This window comes from Mustelus asterias, unplaced genomic scaffold (genome assembly GCF_964213995.1).
Source record: "Mustelus asterias unplaced genomic scaffold, sMusAst1.hap1.1 HAP1_SCAFFOLD_1233, whole genome shotgun sequence".
Lineage (NCBI taxonomy): Eukaryota > Metazoa > Chordata > Chondrichthyes > Carcharhiniformes > Triakidae > Mustelus > Mustelus asterias.
In genome coordinates this window covers 91,580-103,557 of record NW_027591178.1, presented here as the reverse complement: position 1 = coordinate 103,557, position 11,978 = coordinate 91,580, and the positions used below count along the sequence as shown (strand labels likewise).

The 11,978-nt window shown below is 47.5% G+C and overlaps 1 protein-coding gene across 2 annotated transcripts in view; it reads left to right on the top strand.

Moving 5' to 3' along the window:
• Window positions 1-1,571: 1,571 nt before the first annotated feature.
• The window catches only part of zbtb5 (zinc finger and BTB domain containing 5), a 51,555-nt gene continuing 41,148 nt past the window's right edge, over window positions 1,572-11,978 (top strand). The window contains exon 1 of one of the 2 annotated variants that reach the window (XM_078206065.1): window positions 1,572-2,132. The gene's annotated coding sequence lies outside the window, so the exon portion shown is untranslated. Of the gene's footprint in view, window positions 2,133-2,654; window positions 3,130-11,978 lie in introns of those variants that run through there. The other variant, XM_078206064.1, reaches the window with a different exon arrangement.

Genomic DNA, 11,978 nt, shown 5'->3' with positions numbered 1-11,978 from the left:
CGCCCCCCTGCCCGCCGCGCTCGCCCCCCTGCCCGCCGCGCTCGCCCCCCTGCCCGCCGCGCTCGCCCCCCTGCCCGCCGCGCTCGCCCCCCTGCCCGTCGCGCTCGCCCCCTGCCCGCCGCGCTCGCCCCCCTGCCCGCCGCGCTCGCCCCCCTGCCCGCCGCGCTCGCCCCCCTGCCCGCCGCGCTCGCCCCCCTGCCCGCCGCGCTCGCCCCCCTGCCCGCCGCGCTCGCCCCCCTGCCCGCCGCGCTCGCCCCCTGCCCGCCGCGCTCGCCCCCCTGCCCGCCGCGCTCGCCCCCTGCCCGCCGCGCTCGCCCCCCTGCCCGCCGCGCTCGCCCCCCTGCCCGCCGCGCTCGCCCCCCTGCCCGCCGCGCTCGCCCCCCTGCCCGCCGCGCTCGCCCCCCTGCCCGCCGCGCTCGCCCCCCTGCCCGCCGCGCTCGCCCCCCTGCCCGCCGCGCTCGCCCCCCGCCCGCCGCGCTCGCCCCCCGCCCGCCGCGCTCGCCCCCCGCCCGCCGCGCTCGCCCCCCGCCCGCCGCGCTCGCCCCCCGCCCGCCGCGCTCGCCCCCCGCCCGCCGCGCTCGCCCCCCGCCCGCCGCGCTCGCCCCCCGCCCGCCGCGCTCGCCCCCCGCCCGCCGCGCTCGCCCCCCGCCCGCCACGCTCGCCCCCCGCCCGCCACGCTCGCCCCCCTGCCCGCCCCCACAGCGCTCGTCCCCTTTCCCGCCCCCGCCGCGCTTGCACCCCAACATCGACCCCCGCGCGCACCCCCTCTGCGCTAACCCCGCGGAGGGCTAAATTCTCCCTCGGCGTACCCGAACAGGTGACTTCGGGATTTTTGCAATAACTTAATTGCAGTGTTAATGTAAGCCTACTTGTGACACTAATAAATAAATGTTGAACTTAAAAACTCCTTCCCCCCCCAATATCCTCTCTGGGGACACCCATTGCAACGAGTCCTCCAGAAGGGACCCTGACTACTTCCTGCACTCAGTCCTCTCCAGGGACCTTGGATTTTAATTGAGCTGTGTCCATTCACCCAGTTTCCTGCAGATCCAAATCTGGTCCCTTGTTCGTGTCGGATTTTCTTCATTTTACAATTACCAACTGTGCCTTCAGCTGCCGAAGCCCTTTATTTTTTTTATACTTTTCCAATTCAGAGTCTCAACAAGTTGAGACATTTCAGATCCAGGCTGACAAGACAGGGCGAGTGACCAAACCACCCTGTCCTGGGCCTGATCTACATGAGCCAAGCTGATTGGAGAAGGGGGAGGTTCCTCCTCCAAAACTTGAGCTCATTTGCATCTTAGCCAAAAGGCCGAGATGCCGCTTTCAAAAATTGCTTCATATGAAACATATGAAGCTTCAGTGTAACCTAATGACCTCAACCAAGTGCGGCCGACCATGGGCTGCCGACCATACTACACTTGATCTTAGCCAAAAGGCCGAGAAGCAACTTACGCATGAAGAAAATTCTGGGCTGGTACCAGCAGGCTGCCTATTGAACTGTTTCAGCAATAATAAGCTGCAGAGGGAGCAGTTTATATCTTTAAAAATTCAGGATATTGCAGGGAGAATTGAGTGGGAGATTTGGGATTAACTGAAAAGAACTGGTGCAGATTTGTCTCCTCTGTGTTGTACTATATACACAAATTTAAATCTCTGCCTTTCTAACCTTCCTACTTTAGTGTAGTGTTAAACCCATCTCCCCATCCTTGTATGCCCCGGTATCTGGTGTCACATTTTGTTTCATAGCTTTTGTGTGTATCAGTTTGAAACGTTCCACTACGTTAACGGTACTATATAAATGTAAAGTTGTTGCACCGCCCCTGTGCATAGCAACCCATCATCCCACTCGGTTATGTCCCAAAATCCGGGCGACTCTGGCCAGGACACCCCAGTTGCAGCGGCCATCCCCATTAAGTCAGCTGTCCGCATCAAATCCACCGAATCTCCTCCAACCTATCCTGCCGTGCAACTTGTCCGCTTTACCTCGGTGCAGTTTCTGGCCTCTTGGCTGCACGATGTGGGATTTGCTTCTCTGGAGCCGCAGTATCGTTACAGCTCGAGTCAGGCCCCCGGAGCTGGGAGAGGCAGCCTCACTCCGCTTGACATTTGCACTCCCAAGTTTAGCATCGGTATGAAGTGGTTTCCTTTTTTTGTGTGATTGCAATGCTTTGTATCCACTCAGACTGTGCAGGTTTTGTTGGAGGTCTGTATTTTCACCCTCTTGTCATAAATCCTTACTCTCATCCAGCCGAAGGATGGTGACAACAATCTAGTTTCATTCCTTCAACGTCAACACCCACCACCCAGCAAAGAAACGGAGTATTGCTCCTCTGGCCACGCTTAGCTGCTGTTTCTTGTAGGCACTGAATACTCTCCCAATGAGTCCTATGCATAGACTTTTTTGAATGTGGTTGGATGGTTATGTAACATTCTTAGGTAAATAACTGAATAATAAACAGACCATTTGCTAATGCATCCGCTACAACGGTGCATTGCAAGATGACAAGGCTGTAAAGAGCCATCAAACACCTCGGCACACTGGAATGGCAGCAGCTCCTGGGCTGAATGTATTACAGTTCCTGAAAGCAGCTGAATTGAGACTGGGCAGGCGCGGTATGGAGGGGGAGGGCAGGTCAGTGCACGGGAAGACTGGTGGGAAAAGGCGCTTGGCAGCCAGGGAAAGCCCGGGTGAAGAGGGAGAGAGAAAGGAAGGAGTGAGGCAGCCAGCAGTTTATGGTGTGCTGGCGGCTGGATTGTGAGCGATTGCATTTTGGCGGATGGCGCTAATCCTTCAATGCATCCGGTTTGCAAATGTGGATTCAGTGTTGTGTTTGGACGGACTGCACACAGGTTATTCTCAGTGCACCGTCCAAAACATGGTGTCAGTGTTATTGCAATGTCAAACGGATTCGTAATGAGAGTAGAGACAGTGCCGAATGTGTCCGCACCAGGGGGAAATTACCTTCCAGTTGGGACGCGAACCATTTACTGAGCAGGTTGAAGCTGTCAAATTGTGTTGAGGTTGGTCAGGATACGGCAGACACCGGATTAGATACACCAGAGCAGCAATAACTGGGAGTGTAGCCCAGGGGTTCAGATCGTGATATAATGTGAAGCTTAAATCAGGTAAGAATTGGATTTGCACCCTTGTCTGAGATTACTGTCTTGAAATCACCCCGTGTCCATTTACTAAACATTGAATTTTAAGCGGTCATTTTACTCCGTTTCTTTGCTGGGTGGTGGGTGTTGACGTTGAAGGAATGAAACTAGATTGTTGTCACCATCCTCCGGCTCGATGAGAGTAAGGATTTATGACAAGTGGGTGAAAATACAGACCTCCAACAAAATCTGCAGAGTCTAAGAGTGGCTTAGTAACAAGTATGCCAGTGTTTTAGACTGCAGATATTTCCCAAATCAACTACTTCAAATCAGCACGGGACTAGAAAGCCTGTTGATTTGTAGGGTTCCCTTTGGGGGTGCTTGTTACTTACCATTGAATAGTTTTCTTCACAGAGCTGTAATTTGAAACGTCCGATGTAACAGGGGGTTTGCTGTTTGTTTTTCTTCGCTCAAAGTTACCTTCTATTGGAAGTATTTTCTCAGCATGCACTATTTGCTGCATTCCTTAATTTCGGAGAGCGCTGTATGTGTAAGTGCTAATCTTGGTCTTTTGGCTAAGATGAAGCGTTAGATCAAGCCCCAAGGGGGTGTAATGCCTCATCCTGTCACTTGGATCTTGTTTAATCGAGTCCAGGATGGGATGCAACGTCTTGTCTTGTCAGCTTGCATCTGATTTGTTCCTCATGTGGGGACCATGATTGGACTTGATTTGATTTTTTTTTGAGAAATACGTACTGAAAGGTACTCAAAAAAAGTTTGCCTTTCACAGTTCCAACAGCAACAACTTACATAGAAGCTATAACATAATTAAATAAAACATCCCAAGGTGCACAAATTCATAAGAGCATTAAGGAGTAATGGCATCAAGTTGCATGAGGAGATATTGGGTCAGATGAGCAAAAGCTTGGTCAACTCTTGCCCGTTGAATTAGTGTTCTGGGTTTATCTTTCAGTATTGTTTGCAGCCTTGTAAGAGGCCTTTGTGGCCCCCCCTCCAATTTAATTCAGATTTAAACCTTCGAAAAGGAAGTTTGGATTCAGTATAACCAACTTGTATTCATTATCCAATGGTTTACTAATTCAGGTTGTGTGCAGTGTTTTAATTTTTTTTGTGATATGAGCATCGCTGGCAAGGCCAAGATTTGTTGCCCATCCGATATTACCCTTTGGGTGGTGGTGAGCTGCCTTTGTGGACCACTGTAGTCCATGTGGTGTAGGTATAGCCACATAATATTGTTAGAGAGGGAGTACCAGGATTTTGACCCAGTGACAGTGAAGAAATGACAATAAGTTCCAAGTCAGGATGGTGTGTTACTTGGAGGGAAATATGCAGTTGTTTCTGTGTTTCTGCTGCCCTTGCACTTCTAGGTGGTAGCAGTCACAGGTTTCGAAGGAGCATTAGCAAGTTGCTGCAGTGCATCTTGTAGATGGTACACACTGGAGAGAGTGGACATTAAGGTGGTGATTGGGGTACTGATGGCTGCTTTGTCTTGGATGGTATCCAGCTTCTTCAATTTTGCTAGAGCTGCATTCATCCAGGAAACTGGATAGGCTTCTGGGAGTCGGGCCGAATTCCCAACCTCTAGCCTCTTAAAGCCACTGTATTCATATGACTTGTAGTTTAGCTCCTGGTCAGTGGTAATCCACAGGATGTTGTTTGCTAACTGAGTTATATATTATCCTTGTGCTGATTTTGCTTTTTGCTGCTGTTCTGATTCAGCTGGGTCTAGCCTTGTTGGATGTGGTTGAGCTGCCACATCTGCCTCTATCCTGCGGGCACCTTGTTGAACTGGACCAGATTGTGAATGTGGACTGTTCAGTGCACTATGGTTAGATGGCACCTTGGGACAGAATAAAGCAGCAAAGGAAAAGTTCTTTACTGCCTCGGAGTCCCTCAATTTCTGGAGCCATGTAAGAATGGGATGTTGAAATTGCAAGTTACTTCTTGGCTGCCCTGATTAAGCATATTCGATCACGGACACAAATGACCTGGTAAAAATGGATTGATCTGACCTGTAGGGTATTTTACCAAATGGAACTTTTAAAATATTAAATAAAAGATTTAAAATAAAATGACAGCTAGTATATCTTTAGGGAAGGTTTCAATGAATATGAAGGCTGTTTTAACAGGTTTGTGTCGGACAGTGTACAAGAGAGAGCTTCATTAGCCCAAGTCAAGAAATGTAAAGCTGCGTGCTTGAGATAAGCTGCATGTTTGAGATAATGCACATGTGAGTTCCTGATCTCTGAGGGAAAGGAGGAGGGTAAATTGGAGGACTGACTGTGGGCCATTCTTGTGACCAGTGTCAGAGCAGCTTTAGTTGGCACTTGGAACAGTGTGTCATGCAACAATACCTAGAGAACAGGGAAAAAAGATCCTTTAGTGGAAAAGTCTGCTAAATAACAAAATATAGCCAGACTGATGAATGGTGCAGTGTACGATGACATATTGCGCTGTGCAGCATAAATACTTCAGGACTGTTTATTTTTTTGCTTCATAATTTCCTAAATTATGAAGCAAAAAAATAAACAGTCCTGAAATATTTATGGTCCATGTTCACAAATGGTGGCAGCCATTTGCTTTTCAAATCTATTTCAGTATAAACTCAGCGGAGTTAAGTGTTTCGAATACTCAGACATTGAACATAATTACCTTGGAGTAAAGAGCAGTATCACTGAGCTGGATGATAAAAGCGAAGCATTGGAGGATGCTGGTCATGTAACTGTACCACAGATGGTGTCAGTGCTTCAGGGAGGATTGACGGATAAAGGAGCTGGGAGAGATGAAAAACAATGTGAGCTGGATGATGTAGGAGATCTTGTTGGGATTTGGACTAAACCCCAATGGAAGAAAATTCTTGTCAGGAATAGCCATATTGGCAAAAATGACAATTGCTAATATAGAATGTAAATTAACAAGGTTTATTGAACAACAAAGATTAATACTTAACATGCCACCAGTCAAGGCATGACACGATACATGAGTCCAACATGTGTTGATCTGTCTTCTGTGGATCCCAGGACTTCTGGGGTCTTCTCTTTCTTTTCGTTCCTTGAATCTGGTTTCTTGACTCACAATGTACTTCAATATTTTAACTGAGTCGGCTTTAACATATATACATTTATATATATATAATTTATATTATTTAACATGTATATATTTAGCATTGTACTACTGCCTGCAGCTGAGTCTCTCTTATTTCTAAAGTAGCTTGACTTTCCAGTATTATGTTTCCAAATACAAGGATTTTGGCTTTAAAGTGACCAATTGTAGGTTCAATATATTGGCTATTGTCAGCTTCACACTTTTTAAATGTGTGTATAGATTTATATTTTCTCAATTTGGAGATCACACTTAAGACTGTGGTGATGCTCCCATGATGGAGTTAGGAAGGAAATTCTAGATTTTTTGATGTAGCAGTGATGAAGAAATGATGATTATATATCCAAGTCAGAATGATGTCTGCCTTGGAGAGAAATTTGCAGTTAATAAGTGTTTCCAGGATTTTGCTGTTGTCCTTCATGTTAGATGTTATGGTGCAGTGAGTTTCTCGTGGAACAAGTAAGCCTTGTTGTTGGCTGCGGTGCACCCTGTAGATCGTAAATACTGAAGTGTACAGGTGGAACAAGTGGACATTAAATTCAGTGTCAGGAGTACTCATCAAGGTAATGCTTTGTCCTGGGTAGTGTCAAGTGTTTTGGCTAGGTATGGATTGGTAACTCCTATGAGCTTTTGATTTGAGTTTGTAGATGGAGAGCTTGAGGGATTAGAAGATGCTTGTCTGAGTATCCAGTGTCATGGTGTTGATGTGGTCATTCCAGTTCAGCATCATCGATGAATACCAGAATTTTGATTGGGAAATTAGAATTTTAAAAAAATGTTCACGGGATTTGGGCATCATTGGTAAGACCAGCATTTATTACAAATTCCAAATTGCCCTTGAGAAAGTGCTGGTAAACCACCTTCTTGAATTGTTGCAGTCAGGAGGTGAATTACTTGCCACAGAATTCTCAGCCTCCGACCTTCTCTTGTAGCTACAATATTTATGTGGCTAGTCCAGCTAAGCTTCTGGTCAGTGGTAACCCCTAGGGTGTTGATGGTGTGGGATTGAGTGATGGTGATGCCATTGAATGCCAAAGAAAGATGGTTGGAGTCTTGGAGGTGATCATTGTCTGGCACTTGTGTGGCATCAGCATTATTTGACACTTAGCAGCCTAAGCCTAAATGTTGTCCAAGTCTTGCTGCATATGGACACAGACTGCTTCAGTATCTGAGGAGTTGCAGATGATTTTAAACACAATGCAATCATTAGCGAACATCCCCACTTTCAGCCTTGTGTTGGAGGGAAGGTTGTTGATGATGGTTGGGTCTAGGGCACATCCCTGAGGAACTCAGCAATATCCTGGGGCTGAGAATCTTCTGCAATAACCTCAACTGTTTTCCTTTGTGTAATTATGGCTCCAACCAGTGGAGAGGTTTCTCCTTGGTTCCCACTGATATCAATGTTATTAAAACTCCTGATGCCGCACATTGTCAAACGTTGCATTGATGTCAGGAGCGGCCATCCACCTTGCCTTTTGAGTTAAGTAAGTTATTTTGTCCATGTTTGGACCAAGGCTGTAATGAGGTCTGGAGCTAAATGGCCTTGGCGGAACCTAAACTGAGCATTGGTGAGTAGGATACGTGTGAGTAAGTGCGACTTGATAGCACTGTAAAAGACCCTTTCCAAGACTTTGCTGATTGAGAATAAACTAATTGGATGGTAATTTGCTGGATTGGATTCATCATTTTTGTGGACAGGACATAAGTTGGACAGGTTTTTACATTGTCAGTTATATGTCAGTATTGCAGTTGCATTTAAACAGTTTGACTTGTGTTGCAGACAGTTCAGAAGTACACATTTTCAGAACTACAGCTGGAATAGGGCGCAGAGCCTTTGCGGTATCCAGTGTCTTCAGCTGTTTCAAGATGATATAAGGAGTGAATCAATTTGAGTTAAAGCTGGTATCTATGGTGCTGGGGACCTCGGGAGGAGGTCAAAATTGATCATCCACACAGCACTTCTGGCTCAAGGTGGCTGCAAAACCTACACCTTGTCTTTTGTACAGATGTAATGGGCTCGTCCATCATTGAAGATGGGGATGTTAGTAGAGCCGCCTCCTCCCATTCGTTGTTTAATTGGCCGCCACCATTTGTAACTGGATGTGGTATGTTGGAGTAAAATCAAAATTAAAGGATACAAGATGGTTACCTGGCACAAAATGGACTCTGGGAAAAGACATTAAGATGTGCTGACTTGGGCACAGACATTGCAAGCAAGTTAAAACCTGTTAGTGTCTAAATTGCTACAGGAAACAGATCAGACCTTGAGGCACCTTAGCTTGAGATAAAGCAGAACTAAAACAATGAGTTTTTGTAACGAGATCAGTCTTTGATGGGGGAAATAAATGCATTAAAAACTCTGCTAACTGCCGATGTCCGTCCTTGTCTACTCTATGTATCACGATGTGCTAACGGCTAATGTCCGTACTTGTCCATTATTTGAAAATGTATAAAAGATACTCAACAGCCATTTTAAAGTTGAGAAGGTGACTGCGCACTGCAGAGAGCCCAGTGCTTCTCCCAAAGCTTTGTCCGCTAAAACTGTGTGTTGAATCTTTAGACCTGACTCTGTGTGGTGATTTTCCCACAACAAATTGGCGCAGCGAGCAGGGTCTCACTGCTGGTGAGTTGATCGGTTGGCCTCGATCGGCGAACTGGAGTAGAGAATATTGAATCTGTGGGAGTCAGACTGAGCCAACAGTGCAGTTAAAAATGGGTGAAAATTAGGGGAATTTATGGTACTATCGGATAGAAATAAGTATTGATTGTTACTTGTGCTGATTGACTACAGACAAGGAAGTGTCTGTCTCAAATGTGCAGCCTTAGACCGGTTGTTAAGAGGGGAAAATCCCCCACGCGAAGGTCAGGACCCTGAAGTGGGTATAGAGGCACAAGGGCACTTAGGATCATGAAGCACAAGTGACAAAGGTCATTTAGCATCAAACTCTGTAGTGGCGAACAAACATGGAGTTTGCCACCTGTTTGCATTAAAGTTTGTGTACTTGTCTGTCACGTTGTAAAGCGGTGCGGAAAAGGAGCTGATCACTCTGACCTAGAGCCGGACTCCGGTGGAGGAAACAGGTTGCCGAGGAGGTAATCGTGGCCGTGAGTGTAAATAGAAACTCTAATGGTGGAGAAAACACGTTGCTAAGGATAGAGAAACTAAGTGGGACCTGCGGGTTCTCTCATTGATAAATATATGACAAACAGACACGTGCTGATTAAGAAGATGCAAAGGGATGGCTGGGATGTTTCTCAGACCTTAGAACAACAGAGAAAGTGGGTAGATGGGGAAAAGAGAGACAAAACAAAAAAGGCAGGGGTATTATTAGTACATCAATTAGCTGGACTAATTGGACAAGTAGTCGCTTCCACTAGAAAGTGGAACGAAGATAAGGATGAGATTAAAAAATTAGAATCCAGAGTAAGGGAATTGGAGAAAAAGAATTGAATATTAGAAGAGAATCAATGGGGAGGGGAAACTGTTCCTCTGCCCCCTTATGAGTCCATACAACAGGGACCAACCGCCCCTCCAGAGGAAGAGGAAGTGCTAGAACACAACTTGACGCCAGTAACCGGGGGGGGGGGGGAAACAGACGCGCAGCCAAAAGGAAATTACAAACCATTTACCCTGGGCGAAAGACAACAGATAATGGCCTCCCTGGGTAAACTACAACCTAGAAGCGCAAATACGAAATTTTGGGAAGAATTAGATACAATTTGGGTAGGACACCAACTGCACCTAAGGGATATACACCAATTGGTTAGGGCCGCATGTCCAGCGGATAAATCATAGAAACCCTACAGTACAGAGAGAGGCCATTCGGCCCATCGAGTCTGTACCGACCACAAACCCACCCAGGCCCTACCCCCATATCCCTACATATTTACCCACTAATCCCTCTAACCTATGCATCTTAGGACACTCAGGGCAATTTTTAGCATAGCCAATCAACCTAACCCGCACATCTTTGGACTGTGGGAGGAAACCGGAGCACCTGGAGAAAACCCACGCAGACACGAGGAGAATGTGCAAACTCCACACAGACAGTGACCCAAGCCGGGAATCGAACCCAGGCCCCTGGAGCTGTGAAGCAGCAGTGCTATAACCACTGTGCTACCGTGCTGCCCCAATGTAGGCAGGTAGCCGGAGGGCCTGCCAGTCCCCCAGCACAAGACTACAGTGGGGGACGTTGGACACACGCAGTAGCCCTAACAGCAGAAATAGATGCCCAGCAGGCACCCTTCGCCCTGTTTAAAACAGAAATCCAGTGTGTTTTAGGAAATGCTCCTACTAATTGGAGTAAAATCACAACGACCAAGCAACAAAAGGGGGAAGGAGCTTCTGAATATGGGGAATGGTTGTTCCAAGTATACCAGGAATGCTCAGGGCAAGGAAACCCAGACCGTGGGGATCGAGCCTTCATCCAGGCTTTCAAGGATGGGCTCTCTAGCGCTCACCAAACCATCCTAAAGATGGGAGTGATCATGTCCCAGGATTATGATGAACTAGTGGAATGGGCTAGTGGTGTACTCGGAGGCGGGGAGGAGAAATCTCAGACGAAGATAAAACCAGGGAGAGTAGCCGCCTACGGTAGTGGGAGCGGAACTAAGCCCAAACTGACCTGTCACAATTGAGGCCAACAAGGACATTTTGCAAAGGAGTGCTGGGTCCCAAGGAAAGGAAATAAAATTGGAAACAGTGGGAGACATTGTAATCACTGTAATAAAAAGGGACACACGGAAGCAATATGTTGGGACAAACATGGGAGACCCCCGTCCCGATCCATGTCCACAGCAGAATCGGAGGAACTAAGGAACCTCCGAGGTCAGCCAGACTGACGGCCTGCAGCCCCCATTCATGAGGGTAAGAAGGAGGGAAGGATCTATGTGTCTGCACTAGTAGGGGGCAGGCAATGTGAGATGCTGGTGGACACAGGAGCATCCATATCTGTCACCGACCTTCCCTTACCCACTACAAGTAGGATGATTTATCTAACAGGGATAGGAGGGAACAAAACACCCGCCTACCTGAGCGAGGCCACGTTAGTAGAAATACATAATTTGTATATCCCTATGAGATTCTATGTATGTAAAAATAACGAGGGTACAATAATGGGAAATGATTTAATGAAGGAGTATGAGATTTTGATTGACTGTGGGAAGGGAGAATTAATCTGGCCAAAACGGGACGGCCAGAAAACCGGAATAGGAAAACTCACAAGTCACCTCGAGACTATCAAGGGGTGGCCACAGCCACCAACAGAGATTGGCGACTAGAAACAGGGGTTTGGAGCCATCTGTGCCTCCATCCCCGGAGTTTGGGCCGAAACGAAATTGGACGCTGGCCTAACCAAAACTGACCCAATAAAGGTGCCCGGACTGGAGCACAAGCCCCACCGACAATACCCGATAAAGCCGAAGCAAAGGCAGCTGTAGCAGAAATAGTTAAAGGGTTAGTAGAGAAAGGAATCCTGAGGGAAACTACGAGTACCACTAACTCCCCAACCTGGCCAGTGAGCAAACCCGACGGAAGTTACAGACTCACCATAGACGACACCGGCCTCAATAAAGTCACGTCCAAATTGCAGCCCATTGTAGCAAGCCCCTCGACAATCCTGAATGAACAAAGAACAATACAGCACAGGAACAGGCCCTTCAGCCCTCCAAGCCTGCGCCGCTCACCTGCCCAACTAGACCATTTGTTTGTATCCTTCTATTCCCAGTCTGTTCATGTGGCTATCTAGATAAGT